A 19266-nucleotide genomic window follows, 5' to 3' on the forward strand; every position below is an offset into this window, starting at 1 on the left:
GGTCAAAGGGCAGGCACAGTTTGCATCTTGACTCACATTTTCTAGCTGCCCTCCATACGACTGTACCAATTAATTCTCCCTCCAGCGGCGCAAAGGGTCAATTTTCCTTCCACGCTTGCCAGAGCTGGATACTATCAATTATTTTAATTGCCAGTCGTGGCCAAACAGATAGGTGAAAAATTATAGCCCATTATAGACATTTGGTCATTTCTTTCATTTTTTTTTTTTTTTTTTTTTAGCGAGACTGTTTATTTATTTTTGAGAGAGAAGAAGTGGGAGAGGGGCAGAGAGAGAGGGAGACACAGAATCCAAAGCAGGCTCCAGGCTCTGAGCTGTCAGCACAGAGCCCGATGAGGGGCTCAAACTCACAGACCATGAGATCATGACCTGAGCGGAAGTCTGACACTTAACCGATGAGCCATCCAGGTACCCCAAGGTGGTTTTTTTTTTTCCATTCTTAAGGTGATTTTTTGTGACCTAAAAGCCTGCGGGGGTTTTGTGGAGGGTGTTTGTTTTGTTTTGTTTTGTTTTGTTTTACATTGGTATGACGTGACAATCATCAGCCATTCTCTTTATGATTTTCCATTTGTAAAGTGAGGAGGGAGGGATTAATCTGTTTTAAATGTGATCCACTTGCCTTAGGGGTTCTGGGACTCCTCATGGGCCGCTTGGGGAGGTGGCACCTGCAAAAGGGTCTCGCCCATCTCTTTCCTGGGCTCCTGGTCCCACTCAACCCTATCACTTGGATATTGGTTAAGGGTGCCCGTCCTTTGAGCTGCGAAGCTCATCCACTTTTGCCGACCAACCAGCGAGGCTACTCTCTCACACAGACTTGAAGATGGGAACGCCTCTCTCTCACAATCTCGGGGGCGTCTCTTAGATTTTCTCCAGCACCCCTGCCCTCTGAGTTCTTATCTGACCTGGTCAGTGTGGGGTCATGTCACCATCCTGCCTGCCACGTCCTGTCTTGTAACTGCCTCAGACAGGAGCCCCAGCCGCTGCTTCCCTGGACTGTCCCTCTCTCCACCAGCATCAGCATCATTCACGCAGAGCTCTTGGTGAATATCAGCCTAGATCAGTTTTCAGGCGCGGGGGGGGGGGGGGGGGGTGGTGGGGGGGGGGGGGTCATAGCATGGTACCACACAGGAACAACCCCGAACTAGGCATTCCTGTACTTAGAAGCCCTTGGCCTGCCATCTTCCTCCCCAATCTGTGGTCTTCCACTGGCCCTGGTCCTCTCTCACACACTGGACACCTCTCATTCCCCTTTGCTGGAATCTTCCCTCTAGGACTCTATCTAGAAATTTTATTTTCATTGGATTATTAGGCTACGTGTATCTGGCCCTCCTTCCACCATCTGCCTACTTATATATGTGTGGAAGTCACAGATCCAAAGTCTGACCCCAGGGGTCCCCACAACTCTTTCAGGGGTTCCACAGGCTGAATTATTTTTGTAATAATACTGTAGTGGGTTGAATGGTGGTCCCCAAAATGATAGGCCCATGTCCTAATCCCCAGAAACTGAATACAAACTTCTTTGCAAAAAAAAAAAAAAAAAAAGTCTTTGCAGATACAATTAAGGATTTTGAGTTGAGGAGATAAGCCCAGATGATCTGTGTGGGCCCTGAATCCAATGACAAATGTCATAAGATAAACACAGTGCTATGAAAATGGAGGCAGAGAATGAAGTGACACAGCCACAAGCCTACGGACATGGACAGCCACCAGAAGCCAGCAGAGGGAAGGGCCAGGTTCTCCCCTAGAGTTTCTGGGAACAGCACAGCTCTGGTAACTCCTGGACGTCAGGCTCGCGGCCTCCAGAACTGTGAGAATACATTTCTGCTGTCAGTCACCAAGGTTACAGTCATTTGTTACAGCAGCCACAGAAAACTAATACAAATCCCGCGATGGCCGGTGCTTTTCTCACTCGCGTTCTCCCAGGATTTGCACAGCGGAGTTTTCCAGGGGCTTCATGACATGGGATATTGGAACAAATTGAACGCAGAAGCCAATATGAGAACCCAGCTGTCTTCTATTAAGCCAGACATTAGGAGACCTGCAAAAACAGAAACAGTGCCACTCTTCTTACCAAATCTCTTTTGTTTTGGAAAATCGAGTTCTTTTTCATTTAAAAAAAAAAAGTTACTTATGTTAACCTAAGGTGGAACTTTTTAAGATGTAATACATAAATCTTTTTCAGCATTCTCAGTTTGAATTTCAAATATAGTAAATACTGATAGCTCCATGCCACAAAAAAACAAGTTCTTTGGAGTCCTCGATAAATTTAAGAGTGCAAAGCCGTCCTGAGATGAAAGCACTTGATTATGATCTTAAGTAGATCGTATCTCCCTCACTCTCTGGCCCTACCCCTGCAAAATGTGCAAAGACAGCCTGCATTTGACTGCAAAGGACAGAACACCCAACTCGAAGTGACTTACACAGCAAGAAAAATGTGTCATCTCACAGGCCAATGAGTCCAAAGGGTGGGCCTTCTGGGTTTGGTCAGTTCATTGGTTCAAGTGCATCACCACTTCCAACCACCATGTTTCTGCTGGTTCTGCTCTGCCACCCTTAGAGACCTGTCACCTCATGGTTACAGAATGGCTGCAGCTGCGCCAAGTATCATGACCTCACACAGTAATAGCCAAAGCAGGAAAAAGGAGATATCCTGTTAACCTTAAAGTAAAACTGCCAGTTATTTTACAAGTAAAAATGGGTTTATTTTTAGGGAATAAATGGGAAGAGCGGAGAATTGCAATTTGGGACAAGAAAGCTAGAGCAAAGCCATAAACAAGTCCAGAGAACAAAGGAAAGGTACCCTCAAAGGAAAACAAAGGGGGAAGTAGGGAGGGCTATTACAAATAAGAAGTCTATGGGAGTACACTGGGAGTTCAAAGTCTAGTGGCTTTTCATTGGCTGAGTTGTGACAGTCTCCCATTGGCTGGGCTGTTGTCAAGATAAGAGGAAACCTTCCTCCTGCTGCAACAGCGAAAACAGTATTGACCTGCAGGGTCCTTCTCAGGCCTGCTGTGTCTACAATTGGCCCAAGTGGCAGGGCACAAGAGCTCCCCCTACTGGCGTCCCAATTCCATTGTTTTAAGTTTATTTATTTTGAGAGACAAAGAGAGCCAGGGAGGGGCAGAGAGAGAGAGAGGGAGAGAGAGAATCCTAAGCAGGATGTGGGGCTTGATCTCACAAACCATGAGATCATGACCTGAGCCAAAACCAAGAGTCGGATGCTTAACCGACTGAGCCACCCAGGTGCCCCCTCCAAATTCCACTTTAAATAAGGTTTCCTTTATTCAGTTTCATAATCCTTACCTTGAGCCTCATTTTAAGCCAAGGAGGGCCCCTTCCCTGATTTTTTCTCATGCTTCACTGGCCAGAATCACAACACAGGCCCATCTCTGCCAGGAGAAAGGCATTATTGTGATTGGCTTAGTCTGGTCAAGACCGACCTCTTCAGAAAGATAGTCTCCCACGAAGACTGGAGTTTTATTAACAAAGAAAGGGGAGTCAGGCTGTAGGAGATGGTCATGACACCCACCATCGTGACACAGGGATTTAGAGTCTGTGGAAACAGGCAGCCACATTCATATCAACCTGGTCCTCCACTCATCAGGTATTTAGGCCACAGCCAGACATGAGCCCCGCTAAGGCCCTGCCCTCACTCCCATCCCCCACAGCAACACCAGCCCATGAGCCCCAGACCCACGGTACCTTAGTGCCTCTCACAGCGAATTAGTTCTCCGTGCCCTCAGCCAGTGACCAGCCCTCCGGTCCTGCTCCCTTCCTCTGGGGACAACTATATCAGAGGCCTCATGCACCCTTCCTGGCCCCAGTCTTGCTTGGAGGCCACTCTTGTCTGTTTTGACAGGTTTTAAGAACTTTGAATGTCAGGAAGGTGGTCCTCCCAGGAAACACCCAGTGTGTTTTAGAAAATTTCCCATGTTTTTCACATTAACCTTAAGCTCTGCAGTCTTTATATTTTTTTAGCTCTGCAGTCTTTAAAATACTGTAAAGTTCTCCTTACCAGCCTATCACACACACAAACAGGTGCACACACACACAGACACACACACCCACACCCACACACACACACACACACACACACCAGGGTTAGGAATGACTGAGATTCTGGAATCTTTGTAATTTATCTGCTCGGCATCTTGGGCAGGTAACTTACCCAGTCAGAGTCTATGTTTCTTTATTTCTAAAAAGAGGGCTATGATACCTATGTTTTAGGATTACTGAGGATTAAATGAGATGATGTATGTAAAGTCACTCATTGTCAAGACTCAAGAAACTGTCAGTTGTCACACTGTCATTGCAACTCAACATCTGTACAGTGTTTCTAAGCCCAGAGAGTGCTCAACCCCATCTTATCATCTGAGATTCACCGCACCCTAGGAAGCCACCAGGGCAAGGGTTATGCCCCCATGTTACAGGTGGGGCGGTTGAGGGCCGGAGGGGCCAAGTGATTCCGCCAAAGTCACACAGGCAACTCAAAACCAGTTCTAGTAGCCAGGCTCTCAGATTCCAAGCCTAGGGCCCCTCCCTGACCTCCAGCTGTGTGACCCAGATTGCTCAGCTCCCAAGTGCCTGAAAAGTTGTGCAGGAATCAAGTCTGGGCCTTGGTGTCCACGTGGCCAGGAGTAGCAAGAGTGGCTGCAAATACCCGGGAGAGGGGAAGAGGGAAGTCGCTTCCAGTTCACAGCCCATGACCGGAGAGCAGTTTCTTAAAGGATCCAAGTAAGGAGAGACCTTCCAAGAATGCAAACCCAGAATACAGAAATTAAAAAGATGGGCACATTTGACAACATAAAAATATTGATCTCTTGTGAGGCAAAAGATACTATAAGCCAAGTTAATAGACAAACAATAAATTCAGAAAAATATTCGTGATGCAGAGGACAAAGGGTTACCAGCTATAATATACAAAGAGCTCTTACAAATTGAAGAGAAAAGGGCAAACAACCCAAAAGAAATTATGGCAAAGGACATGAATAGGCAATTCACAAAAGAATGAAGCCAACTGGCCACAAACAAATGAAAAGATGCTCACACTCATTAGTGGTCAGGGAAATGCAAATTAAGCTGACAATGAGATATCACACAGGCAAATTTAAAAGAACAGTAACCAGTAATGCAATTGCTGGCAGGGATTTGGAGAAAGCTACATTCATCTGTTGTTACTGAACAGGCAAATTATTGTAATCTTTTTAAGAAGAAAGCTGGCTACAGGAATTAAAACTTCAGGAGTTGTATTAAAATTTTGCATTAAAAAATATATATATCTAGGGGCGCCTGGGTGGCTCAGTCAGTTGAGCTTCTCTTTTTTTTTTTTTTTTTTAATGTTTACTTATTTTTGAGAGAGAGAGACACACACAGAATGCAACCAGGGAGGGGGTGAGAGAGAGGGAGACACAGAATCTGAAGCGGGCTCCAGGTTCTGAGCTGTCAGCACAGAGCTGGACGCAGGACTCGAACATGAACCATGAGATCATGACCTTAGCTGAAGTCAGACGCTTAACCGACTGAGCCACCCAGGCACCTGGAGTGTCTGACTCTTGATTTCAGCTCAGGTCATGATCCCAGGGTCATGAGGTCGAGCCCCACATTGAGCCCTGCACTGAGCGTGGAGCCTACTTATGATTCTTATATTCTCTCTCTCTCTCTCTCTCTCTCTCTCTCTCTCTCTCTCTCAGTGTGCCTGGGTGGCTCAGTCAGTTAAGGTCCAACTTCTGCTCAGGTCATGATCTCCTGGTTTGTAAGTTCAAGCCCTGCATGGGGCTCTGTGCTGACAGCTCAGAGCCTGGAGCCTGCTTCAGATTCCATGTCTCTCTCTCTCTCTGTCCTACCCGCCCCCCCCCCCCGCCCCGCTCACTCTCTCTCTCTCTCTCAAAAATAAATAAACATTAAAAAATATTTTTTTAATTCTCTTTCTTTTCCCCCCTGCCCCTCTGCCCCACTTGTGCTCTCTCTTAAGTATATGTGTGTGTATTTGACCCAGCAATCCATACCCTAGAAATCTGATAGAAATGAAACTACCATATTCTAAGGACACATGACACATTATTATTCATAATAGCAAAAAAAAAAAAAAAACCCACCTCAAAACAAAGCATGGCAGAGACTGGCACACAAGGAAGACCTTGTTTTCCAGCCTCCCTGGCATTTTGGTTGGGACCACATGACTGAGTCTTGGCTAATGGATTGAGGGGGAAAGAGATCTCCTCTGCCTCCCTGCTCCTGCCGTTAACTGAGGAGACCCCATGATTGGCCACGGAAGGAGCGGGAGCCCCGAGTGCCTGTCTGGAGAACACCACCCCAGGGCTGCCCGACCACGCTGCCCTGGGACAGGACAAGAAATAAACTCTGGTGGTGATAAGGCGCTGCAGTTTCTGGACGTCCACGTGGCAAAGCCTGGCACGCTTCAATGCGCAGGCTGGGTGTCCGTCAGTAGGAAGTGACGGACCAAATGACGGCATAGGACACCCTAGACTCAGCCTGCACGAAGAATACATTTGAGCTTGACCCAGGGAAGGCCACAGCAGAGGAGGAGAAAAGCGACATGCAGGGAAGCGTCTGCGGTGCCTCCTTTTGGCAATCTACACAACAATCGAGGAAACCCTCTAACCGCGCATGCGTCCCGTGCACCTGCGCGCGTGTGTTCTGCGTACGTGTGGCCCCCTGAGAACGGACAGGAACACGGAAGGATCCTTCTGGCTTGCGGGGGAGGCCAGACAATAAAATGGAAAAAGCGCATTACCAGTTTGCACGACTACATTTTTGCATTTATGAATGGCAGACGTAAACAACAACAACGTTTCCGTATTAGAGAACAAAACCAATCTTCTCTAGTTCAAGGGGAAAAAAGGTGCTCAGGTAGCTGGTGCATGTAGAAGAGAAAGGGCTATATAAGCACCAGGAGCGGGATTCAGGAAATCTAATCCCGGCCTCAAATCCAATCATGCCTCTCTGTCTGAAGGAGTCTGGTCCGGACATCTCCCGGTTTGAGAGGTGGCTAAAAACAAGGAGAGAGGAAGGTAACCAAACTCTAGGAACCATGCTGGTGTGGGAGCTGGAGCCAGAGGGTGGGGGCTGCCTCCCAGTCTTCTGAGAAAATAGGCAGCCTTCAGGTCAGCAGCACAAGAGTTTAGCCAGCATGTTGGGGAGAATCTTCTGGGACACAAAAGACCTTAGAAGTTACTAGAGTCCAAAGTCACAAACCAGGAGCCCAGAAGCCAAATCCAATCCATAGTCAGATTTTGTTTGATTTGCACAGTGATGTCCAAAGAATGCAAATTGATTGCCAATACATTTGAATTGGCAGATTTCTCTCTCTCTCTCTCTCTCTCTCTCTCTCCTCTCTCTCACGCACACACACACTCCAAATTTAGTATCTCCAGCTTATAGTGAAAAAAGTCAGATTGTCTGGCCACATTCCTAAATGGCAGCACTGGCCCAGGAGCTGGGGAGTGGCTCCCCACTGCAGACAGAGTGTGAGCTCTTCGGTTGCTACAGTCCCCACAGTGCCCTGCTGCTGCACCCACTTATATATTAACCAGCCAGCCCGAAGTCACATTTGTGGGTGTGACTCCACACCTCCATCAGGTGTGACCCCTCCTACCCACCCGCTCTGGCTAAACAAAGTGAAACTCACATTCTGTGGGCTTCGGCATGAGACAGACGGGTCCAGACTCTGGCTCTGATGCCCCTTAGTATCTGCAATGCCTGGGCACCCTGTCAGCTTGGCTAAGCTGGAACCACATAGTCCCCGTATTTCCAAATGGCTCTGAGTTAGCATTGGCCGAAACAGACCTGTGGATGAGCTGCAGAAGGTGGAAGTCTAGCACAGCCATGTTCTTCCTGCTCCCGAGGCCAGTGTAGGGCTCCGGGCCCTGTGGCCACTTAGCCGTGCTACCCCTGAGCCACTGCCCCACCCTGGCTTCTCCAGCAACTTCCAGACCTCTTCCAGCCTCTCCCAGTACTGGCCAGGCTGTGGTGCAATTTTCTGGCGAAGGGCACCAGCTTCTCCTGTGGGTCATCCACGGCACCCAGGTTGGAGAGGATGAGAGACAGACCCTGCATCCAGTCTGTTCTTGCAGCCATCCGCACCCAGCTTTCCTTCCCGGGAGGCTCGCGGAGAGGGACTCTGGGCTCAGCCCCAGACGCAGACGCCTGCGTGATGCTTATGGTCCAACGCCCATAATAAATCCATTTTCTGTATCGCTCGTAGAGGTTCTGCTTCCCTGATCCAACCCTGACATATCTGGGTGATCTTCGACAAGTTACTTAACCTCTCTGAGCCTCACTGCCCTTGTGCTGAAATGCCAATGATAACACTACACCTTCATATGATTATAGCGAGGATGAAACGGGCAAATGTATGCGAAGTGCTTTGCTGGCAGGTAGCAAGTGCTCAATAAATGCATGTACTTTAAAACGACAGTGTGTGTGTGTGTGTGTGTGTGTGTATGTATGTATGTACTTTATTGTTTTTTAAAGTAGGCTCCAGGCCCGGTGCAGAGCCCAACCCAGGGCTTGAACTCAACAACTCTGAGGTCAAGACCGGAGCCAAGATCAAGAGTCAGACACTTAACCGATAGGTGCCCCCCACCTGAGTGTTTTTAAATGGGAGCTGTGCGTTTACCTGTATGACCTTGAGAAAGAAAGAAACTGAAGACACCTAGTCTGGTCTCTCATCATCTAAAGTAACAATACCTCTGGGGTGCCTGGATGGCTCAGTCGGATAAGCAACTGACTTCGGCTCAGGTCATGATCTCACGGTTGGTGGGTTCGAGCCCCGCCTCGAGCTCTGGGCTGACAGCTCAGCGCCTGGAGCCTGCTTCGGATTCTGTCTCCCTCTCTCCCTGCCCCTCCCCCACCCATGCACGGGCGTGCACGTTCTCTCTCTCTCTCTCTCTCTCTCTCTCTTTCAAAAAGAAATAAACATTTTAAAAAATTACAAAATAGTTCTTTCACTTACATTTAGTACAGTCTCTCTTAGATAGGGTCCCCGGGGACCAGACAATGAAATGGAGATCTGTACAGGGGTCAGGAATCATCCCAGAACCCCCATCCTGAGGCTAGTGAGGTCAGGGTTGGGCAGAGGGAAGGCTGGGCTGCCATGCCTGGAACAGAGGCTTCTGCCGACCCCCAAGGGAGCTTTGGCGTCCCAAAGGCCTTCAGAGCTGTCACAGACATAGGCAGGCCCTGGAGGCCTCATGGTACACTTGGATCACCCCCAGAGAGTGGGCAGAAGCAGGGGCAAGGGTGCTCCCCACGGTCAAGGGGAGGGACTCACCGGAGCCGGCGGCACCAGCGCTCTGAAGCCGAGGGCGTGAACCGCCATCCTGCAGGTGCTCTGGGCAGCACATCACAGCATCTTACTAGACCCGATGTCTTTTAATCTACTGACCATCAAACAAGATTAAGGGACGGCTGTTTATAAAGTCAGACTCACTGTCTTGCTTACTCTGCGTCTCACTGCCTGGCAAGGAGACACCTTGAAAACTTTGTGCCCTGAGTGGGAGATTCTGGTCCGTGGGGGGAACGGCTGAGAGGCAGATCCTCTTTGCAAGAAGAATGTGGCACTGATCACTGGGGTCCGGAGTCACCCAGCTGAGGGTAATAAATAATCAGCATGGGAAACAGACATGGCCTGACCATCTGAGCCGGCCAGACTGTGATACGTGCCACAGCAGAAGGCCGAGCCCGTGATCTTTTCCTCTCACCGGCGTGCCACGAGGGCACGGGCTTTGCTTTCCTTGTTGCTGGGTGGCCTGTGCATGGCACAAGACCGGCATAGAGTAGGTCCTCAAAATGCATCTGTGGAATTAATGACAGAATCACTGGATTCAGTCTTGAGCTGCATTTAAAAGCCCGTTCCTGGGAGGCCTGGGGGGCTCAGTCAGAGGAGCGACTGACTCTTGATTTTGGCCCAGGTCATGATGTCACAGTTCGCAAGGACGAGCCCTACATCGGGCTCTGTGCTGACAGCGTGAGCCCGCTTGGGATTCTCTCTCTCCCTCTCTCTCTCTGTCCCTCTCCCGCTCGCATGCACTCTTAATCTCTCTCAAAGTAAATAAACATTTTTCAAAAATTAAAAAAAAATAATAAATAGAAAATAAAATAAAAGCCCATTCCTCTTTTCCTCCTTATCTTTGTATCCTTGTACAGATAAAAGACACAACAGGTGCAACCAGCATTTTCTCTGCAGGATGTGAAAATGCCTCTGCTCATTCTGATCGCACCCTTTGCCCACATTTCCCCCAAGTCCAGAAATGTGCTGCTTCTCTTCCTCCTGTAATGCTGAGTTCCCCTTCCTACAGGAAGTTTTCCACCACTATGTGACCCACCCCCCAACACACACACACACACACATACCTCCCTAAAGAGCAACTGTGGTTTCTGAAGGTCAGGACAGAACAACCAGAAGGAAAGGCTCAGAGTCTCAGCTCCTCTCTTCCCACCTCTGTCTCCACAGGTGTCCGCCCCCCCGTGTCGCCACAAACCCACACAAGGTGTTCTCCTCAGATCTGTTAGAGTCGTCCAACCAGCTGTAGTGACGGATTTCAGGATCTGCATGTGACACGATTCTGGCCAACGAGACCTGAGGAAAGGAGGCTGGGCCTTTTGTGAAAAGTTTCCTCACTGATGAAATGAGATGTACAGGAAGAGACAGCCCCTTTCAGGGGCCAGATATTGTTACATTTGGAAGGGACCCAGGACCTGTGGCTGCCATCTCGTGCAGATGAGAGCAGCCAGCCTGAGCAAGCAGATACAGACGAGGATTCTGAATAACTCGACCCGACTGTAGGGACAGCGTGGCTACCCTCCTAGACCCCCTGGGTGCCTTCCCGTGCAGCTGTGCCCCACTCCCAGCTTCTCTGCTTTGCTCCTAATGGTTTGCACCTGCAACTTCCTTCGGGGGCCTGCCTTTGCACCACTGGAATCACTTGCTTGCAAAGGAAGGGAGCCATAGTCCGTGCCTGGGGCGGGGCCGCTTTGCTCTGTCCTGCTGGACATGGCCAAAGAAGCCCGTGGTCCCCCTGTCACCGGCAGTCTTCTTACAGTCATCTGGCTTTGTAGGTAGGAGGCAGCAGTAGTAGAAAGACAGAAAGAATGATATTGTTGAGCTGCTGATTATCATGGGCACAGCCCACCCTATTTCTAGACTTCTGGGTGGGTGAAAGAATAAAGCTCCTGGCTCTTGAAGCCAGCTTGCGGGGGGGGGGGGGGGGGGGGGGGGGGAAGGGGGCGGGGGGGCGGGCGGGGGGTTCTGGGGCATGCAGCCAGAGAATTCTAAGTTACTAAAAGTCATACTCTTGTTAGCGTGACTGCTACACACACACACACACACACACACACACACACACACACAATGCATGCACATACTCAACGATATGCACAAAACTGCAATTTCAATTTTCCAAAATCCAACCACTTGCCTGCACACCAACCAAACCGATTTGAAGTAGAATAGCACAACCACTGTGGAAACCAGTAGGTTCAAAAAATTAAACATGAGAATTATCATTTGATCCAGTAATTCCACTTCTGGGTATATACCCAAAAGAATTGAGAGCAGGGACTCAAATGCCTATTTGTCCACCAATGTTTACAGCAACATGACTCACAACAGCCAAGAGGTGAAAATAACCCAAATGCCCAACAACGGATGAATGGATAAACAAAATGTGGTACATCCATACAGTAAAATTATTCAGCCTTAAAAAGGAATGAGATTCTCACACACCTGTTACAATATGAATCGACCTTGAAGACATTATGCTAATTGAAATAAGTCTGTCACAAAAGAACCAATATTGTCTGACTTCATTTATATGAGATACATACAATAGGCAAACTTATAGAGATAGAAAAGAGAGTAGTGGTTTCCAGGGACTGGAGGGAGAGGGGAACGGCGATCATGTTTAGAGGGCCAATTTGGGCAGAGGTAAACATCCGGGACATGAATGTGGTGATGTGGCAATGTGAATGCACTTTAACGCCACTGAGCTGTATACTTTAAAATGATCACAATGGTAAATTTTTATGTATTTTACCCCAATTTTTTCTAAAGATTTGAAAACCCATGAGAGAAAAAATATTCTCTTCACAATAACAGCAACACACAAGCCACCTTGGAATAAACCCAAAGCAGAAATTCACAGGACTCTGGAGAAAGCCATAAAACTTCACTGAGGAGATGTAAAAATTGATCTGAATAAGTGGGGATATACCATGTTCATGGAGGAAAAGACCCAATGTCATAAAGAGGACAAATCTTCCCAAATTAACCTATGATACAATGCAATTCCAACCCAACAGTATTTTTCATTGAACTCACTAAGCTGTTCTAAAAATTCCTATGGAGGATCATAACCCAAGAATAGCATACACCCAAACAAGTACACAAATTAGAAGTGAACAACTCAATGAAGTTTTACAAAGTGAACACACTCAGGTCACCCAGACCCAGATCACGAAACAGAATACTGCCCCAGAAACTGCCCTTTTACCTCCCTGCAGTCACTACCATCTTTTTTTATTTACTCATTTTTAAGAGAGCAGGGAGGGGCAGAGACAGAGAGCGACAGAGGATCCAAAGCGGGCTCCGTGCTGACAGCAGAGAGCCCAATGCAGGGCTCGAACTCACAAACCACGAGATCATGACCTGAGCTGAAGCTGGATGTTTAACCAAGTGAGCCGCCCAGGCGCCCCAGTACCATCTTTAAGGGTACTCCACTCTCCTGGCCTCTATCCTAATCAACAAGCTTTGCCTGGTTTTCAACTTTCTATACCTAGAATCATACCACATGTACTTTTTATATCTGGTTTCCTTCACTCAACATATGACTGTGCAATTCATCCATATTGTTGCCTGAGTTGTTGATCGTTTATTCTCACTTCTGTGTAATATCCCAATGTACGACTATCTCACCACATATTTATCCATTCTACTCTTCACAGGCATTTGGGGAGTCTCCTGCTTGGAGATTTCACAAAAAGCATTCTGATACTTGTCTTTTGATCCACATTTATGCACAAATTTGTTGAGCATATTCCTGAGATTGGAACTACTGGGTTAAAATTTTTTTTAATGTTTGTTTATTTTTGAGAGAGAGGCAGAGAGACAGAGTGCAAGTCGGGGAGCGGCAGAGAGAGAGGGAGACAGAATCCAAGGCAGGCTCTGGGCTCTGAGCTGTCAGCTCAGAGCCTGATGCGGGGCTCAAACCCACAAACCGCAAGATCATGACTTGAGCCGAAGCTGGAAGCTTAACCGATTGAGCCACCCAGGCACCCCAAGAACAATTTTTAAAAGAGCAGAGGGTGTTTGTGGTGGCCAGGGTGGGGGGGTGGGTAGTAGGAATGGGATGGTCTTGCCCTACTGGAGATCAAAGTAAATTATAAAGCTATAGTAATTAAAAGGCACACATACTAGCACATGCTCAGATCTACACACACACACACACACACACACACACACACACACACACGAGCACACGCAGGCATGCCTGAGGTACTCATGTACAGGCATACATCCATACACAGGCAGGCACTCCCACCCCACATACTCCACGAGTCAGCAAAGACAACTCACGGCCGGACTTCCCAGACCAGATAACTGACTGTTGCGGTCCCTTTCAAGTGGTATCAGAGCACAGGCCTGCAAGTATCCAGGAGACGGCTGATGGAGAAGGGGAAGAAGAGAGAGCGCCCCCCCCCCCAACCCGCCCACCGGCTTTAAAGGGAGAACAAAGTGAGCGGGATCAGAGGGTGCAAGGTGATGGCAGCGATGCTGAAGCCATTTATCACTGCCAGATGTGTGAAGGGTCAGGCTGCGGGGCCCACTGGGAGTGCCAGCGGGGGTGCACGGACCCCAGACACAGCGAGAAATAACCTGTCCAGTTGGCGAGGGACCAGAGAAGGGCTGCCAGGACTCTCTTCGTAACAAAATGACAATGTGGTTTCTTTTTCATCCAGGCCAAAAGGGGCCGGGGGCCAGGGCAGAGGCAGCGACAGCTTAATAAAGGGCCGTCAGTCAAAACTCTAAAAATACCCTCCCGCTGCCAGTAGGCTTACTCCTGCACCCGCCTGCGGGCTTCCTGCCGCCTGAGTGGTCCTTTGGGGACACATAAGGACAAATGTTTGCCCAGAGAGACCTGGTGTCCAGCAGCACACATGGTCCCACTGTGGCATCTGCCCTCTCCCCTGCCCCCACCCCTCCAGAACCCTCTAGCAGGCACACCCCCGGCCAGAAAGGGGCTCACGAGGGTCCCGGAGAGAAGGCACACCTCCGCTCTGGCTTCTCCATCCTCTTGGAAAATGCGAACAGATACCTCTCCTTGCAGGTGGCTCTCGACCCCAAAGCCAGCCAAGTTTCACAGGGGATCCTGGGGACTGCCAGTCAGACGGGGGTGGCACCACAAGCTTCAGGCGAGCTTCCGGCCTGCGACCAAGAACGACCTCTGCTTCTGCCAGATTCCCAGTTTGATTGGGGAGGATCAATCCCTGTCCTCGGGAAGATCCCAGAAGCACAGCCTCTGCTCTGGAAGCATAGCTGGTCTGATGGAGAAGGCTCAGCTCTTGCCAATCCGATGAAGGAGGTGCAGCTTCCCAAAGACAGGTTCCCACACAGTGGCAATAGCAGACTTTTAACCAGATGTTAGCGTCCTCAAACTTTATTGCGTGTCCAATTCACCAGGGATCTTTTAAAATACAGATTTCACTCTGCAGGTCTGGGGAGGGGCCTGAGATTCTATATTTCTAATAAGATTCTGATGATGCCAGGGCTCCTGGTGGTACCTGAGTAACGAGATAAGAGATGAGATGTACCCAGGGTGTAGACAGCTAACTTCTATCGGCTGTTCTGCTGACAGAAAGAGCCCTGACCTGGGGCTACCGGGGAGGGCTCCTTGGAGGGAGTAGGGCAGAATCTGATGGATAGAGGGAGAACTCTGGAGCCAACTGGCCTTAGGTTCAAATCTTGCTTCTGGCATTTATTAGCTGTGTGGCTCTGGGCAAATTTCTTGACCTCTCTGAAGTGAGGGAAACGGCCACGCCCACCTCACAGAGTGGTGTGGGCAGACGAAGCACTAGCACACGCCTGGCACACGCCTGGCACATGGGAGGGGCTCGAGACACGCCAGCCACTGCTTCTATAATAAACTATAACCATTGTGCCCACAACGGGGAGGGCCGAGCTTCAGAAAGAGCTGGAAGAAGGCTGCTCCTAAAGGCAGGGATGCAGAGAGGCCCTGGGAGTCAGATGGCCATAGACGTGCCGGACCAGCCCTTGATCTTTGTGAGCCTCAGTTTCCTCCCCCTGTAAAATGGGGATCCTAGCATCGCCCGTCTCTAGACGCAATGAGAGGTCAGGAAATCACACACTGACAGCAGAGCACACAGTAGGCGCTCCATAAAGCGCTCTCCGGGGTGGGGGGCGGGGGTGGGGGACCGCGGTGCGAGAGGCCGCCCGCCCCGGGCCTGGGGCCGGCAGAGTGCAGGAAGCCCGCGCGGCCGCCCCGCCCCCACCCCCACCCCCACCCCGAGGCCGCCTTTGAGCCCGGCGCCGCGCGCTTTGAAGTCCCAGATGGGCCGGGAGGAAAGAGGATCCCCACGCCCATCCCCCAGCCCGCACCTGGATAAACACGCGCCGCCGGCCCCGCCGCCAGCCCCGGACCGACGGCCTGGCGGCAGGGACGGCCAGGCGGCCGGAGCGGCCCGGCAGCGGCTCACTTCAAAGCGCCCGCGGCCGCCAGCGGGAGGGGCCCTAATCAGGCCCGGCTGCTGCCGCGCGGGCGCTCCGGCCCGCCCACCCCGCCCCGCCCGCGCGGCCCGCGCGGCCCGCGCCGCCCGCCATCTGCTCCGCGTTAGCGCGCACGCCGGTGGGGGCGGGGACGCCGCGGCGCGGTCGCGGGCCGGCAGACCCGCGAGGCTGAGGCGGTCGGCGTCCCCTGCGAGTTCCTGACATCGCCACTGCATTCATTCGGTCGCGGATTCAGCAAGTACTCAGGGCGTGCCTGGTGCGGGTGGGGGGCAAAGGAAATACACTTCGTTCGTTCATTCGTTCATTCATTCATTCATTCAACGAATATTTATTGAACTCCTACTTCTAACAGAGCCTAGGGATACAATGCATTCATGCATGCACATGCATTCATTCATCCGATAAACAATTTTTGAGTGTCTACTATGTGCTGAATGCTGGCCTCAGGTTCATGTCCCTCCAGCCCCGCTCCCTGGCGGCACCGAGCTCTCTCTCACCTTCATGTGCTAGCACTCGTTCTCTTTGCCTCGAATGCCCTCCTCTGACCTGAACAAACTCCTACTCATCCTGCAAGAGCCCAATTTTTAAAAGTTTCCTCCCCATCTCTCCCAGTGCCCATCCTACACCCACAGCATGCCTCCCTCCTACTAGAGAACATATAGCCTTGACTGACAGCGATTTATTCCTTTGCAGGATCTTTGCAGCCTTTCAGACTGACAGCTCCAACCTTGGCCCCACCTATCACCAACTGTGTGGCTCTGTAACCTCTCTTTGCCTCAGTTTTCTCATCTAGAATCAACAAAGGACAAGATCCCCTTCGCAGGGTTATGGGAAATGAGACAGGTCAAACACAAGGCCAGGCCTGGGCAACAGCCTGGGAAAAGGCAGGAATGGTGATCTGATTCTCTCTACAGTCCTGTGGCTCCAGGAATCAAAGCTCAGTTCATGCCCCCTCCTCCAGGAAGCCCTCCTGACCTCCTGAGAACAGGTTTCCTTCTACTGAGATCCCTGCCAGTCTGACTCAGCCTGCTGGCTCTTCTGGCTGCTTGGGACCTGCCAGGCCAGTAGGCTGAGCTCCATGCTCCAGAGAGCAGGGAGCTCACATTGTGCATCTTTTCTCCCCCTTCAGTGGCTAACACATTATGTAGCATGTTGCACACACTAGATCCAGTAAATCAGGGTCCCCCTCAGGCTCCTGCTCTGCCCGGTAGGGAGCTCAGTCTAGTAGATAGGCACTCAGGTACTGGGTTATAGCCCCTAGGAGCGCAAGGAGGTGCCTGAAGCAGGAGCTTCACCCATCACAAGCAGGAGGTGGGGAGTCACAGGCTGCCTGCCCGTGCCAGTCTGTGGGCTGCTAAGTGCCCAGGAGCTGAGAGTAACCAGACCTTTGGCCGTGAGAGCCACTGAGGACTTCTTGGAACCCTGGGGAATTCTAAAGAGGCAGCCTCAGAGATTGAGGGCGGGACGCCTGTCCAAGAGGCCAGCAAGCCAGAGCCACCAGAGTTCCCAAGGAGTCTGAATGAAAGGGACTGGTTACCCAGAGACACTGGCAGGCATACAGACAGTCAGAAAAAGCACTGACAGCCTTGGGTCATGACCCATCTCGGGCTCTCAGGCCCTCTGCTTCCTGCCAGCTCACAGTCTCTGTCCCTGATGTGGCCTCTGTGTCTCTCTCGGCCTATTGCTCACCTGTAGGGCAGTGGGAAGGAAGTTGGTAGATGAGGTACTGGGAAAAGTCCCAGCACAGGGCCTGCAGGCAATGAATGTGCTGTGGGTGTTTGTGGGGGAAGGGGTGGTATTTGTTTTTAAGTCCTAGACTTAATGGTGAAACGCCTGGGTTCAAGTCCTGACTCAGCCACTCTCTAGCTGGAGGTGAAGTGGGGCTTCCCTGAGAGCATCAAAGAAGACAGGACAGCGAGTCCTCCGGAGGCCCCAGAAGCAGAGTGCACGGCCTTGGGCCACTTGTCCAGGCGCCCCAGATTGTCCTGTTGGATTCTGTCAGGGGAACGCCTCACTTTGGTAAGCTGGTTCCCATGCAAGATGGAGCAAAGCTGCATATTCTGGACTTTCTGTGGGTACAGGCTTCTTAAAGGGGTCAGCACCTTGGGGAGCAGATCCCAAGGTGAGCATTCTAGCCCATGCAATGCATTCAGGAAGTGAATCAGGGAAGCAGGGTGGGGGAGGGCAGGACCAAGCAAGGTAATTTTTCAGGCCAGCCCCACAGAGGGCAGCTTCTACCTGATCCCACAGGGAACTCTGAAGGGCCCAGGCAAGGCGAGTGAGCTTTCACACACCTGCTCTAGCGGAGGACAAGCTCCCAGGCACTTCAGACTCTCCACGGTGTAGACAGAGAGCTGCCGCCCCTAGGAGTCCTCCAAAGGAGAGCCAGCACAGAAATGGGGCTCGGTGCCCAAAAATGATAAAAGGGACCCAGATGACTCTCCACTAACCCAAGATCTTCTTTGATTCTGCCCCCCTTTGAATACTTTCTGGAAAAAAAAAAAAAGCCTCTGGGGGCAAACCCAGGGCATGGCAAGCATGAAGAATTCTCCGGATGTTCAGGGCAGGTCCAAAAGGTCTGATGGACCTGGGGCTCGAGGTCAGGGCACCTGATACTGTTGAGCAGGGGGCCTTGGCGCATGTGGCCTGAGGGGATGATTCGCAGAGCCATGATTTGACCCCGTTACTGCCCAGTTGAAAGAGGCATCCTCTCAAAGTCAGGAGAGGCCAGGGCTGGAGGGCCCAAGAGTACCACATCTAGCACTGCCATCTGCCAGCTGTGTGTGCTTGGGCAAGTTAATTCCCCTCTCTGAGCCTCCGCTTCCTCAGCAGGGAATAGGGATAATTATAACAATTACTGAGCACTCACGATGAGCTAGACACTGTGCCGAGCCAGTGTTAGACTCCTGGGCTTCCCAGGACTTACATCTCATTTTTCACAGGGAGGGGGGCCTATCCAAGCTTACCAACCAACCAGCTATTTCAAATTCCATTCTCATCACCAATAAAAAAAACTGCTTCTAACAGTCCTCACGCTAATACACAAATTCTTGATGTTGATTTTGATAACGATACTGGAAGTGTGGATTCCTGATGAGGACCCTTCATATATCACTTAACCATCCCTGGCAGGGGCACCATGTGCAGATGTACAAGTTGTACACTGTACAACTCCAGCAGGTACCGTGACAAAACCATAGGATGAATGGCGCCCTCTGGAACTTTGCACCTACGCCCCCACAGCCCGGAACCCAACAGGTTGGACTCGTGATTTCGGCAGCTCCTTTTTCTTTAATGTTTCTTCATGTACTTTTGAGAGGGGAGGGAGGAAGAGGACCCCAACCATGCTCTGCGCTTGATGGAACCGTGAGATCATGATCTGAGCTGAAATCAAGGGCTGGACACTCAACCGACTGAGCCACCCAGGCACCCCCTGATTTAGGTAATTCTGATGCTGACCTCCACCCCCTAGGAAGTAGACTTAT

The 19266-nt window shown here is 50.6% G+C and overlaps 1 long non-coding RNA gene across 2 annotated transcripts; it reads right to left on the reverse strand.

The window, feature by feature from the left end:
• Nucleotides 1-1105: 1105 nt before the first annotated feature.
• On the reverse strand, nucleotides 1106-15814 carry LOC113595246 (uncharacterized). 2 transcript variants are annotated; one of them, XR_008293605.1, is made up of 5 exons: nucleotides 15653-15814; nucleotides 14307-14817; nucleotides 3322-3407; nucleotides 2439-2676; nucleotides 1106-2056 (listed from the first exon to the last, which is right to left on the reverse strand). It is a non-coding gene; the product is annotated as an uncharacterized LOC113595246 (long non-coding RNA). The 2 variants fall into 2 exon arrangements; XR_003415725.2 differs by lacking the exons at nucleotides 2439-2676; nucleotides 3322-3407 and having other exon boundaries at nucleotides 15653-15806.
• Nucleotides 15815-19266: the final 3452 nt, after the last annotated feature.

This window comes from Acinonyx jubatus, chromosome E2 (genome assembly GCF_027475565.1).
Source record: "Acinonyx jubatus isolate Ajub_Pintada_27869175 chromosome E2, VMU_Ajub_asm_v1.0, whole genome shotgun sequence".
Classification (NCBI taxonomy): domain Eukaryota; kingdom Metazoa; phylum Chordata; class Mammalia; order Carnivora; family Felidae; genus Acinonyx; species Acinonyx jubatus.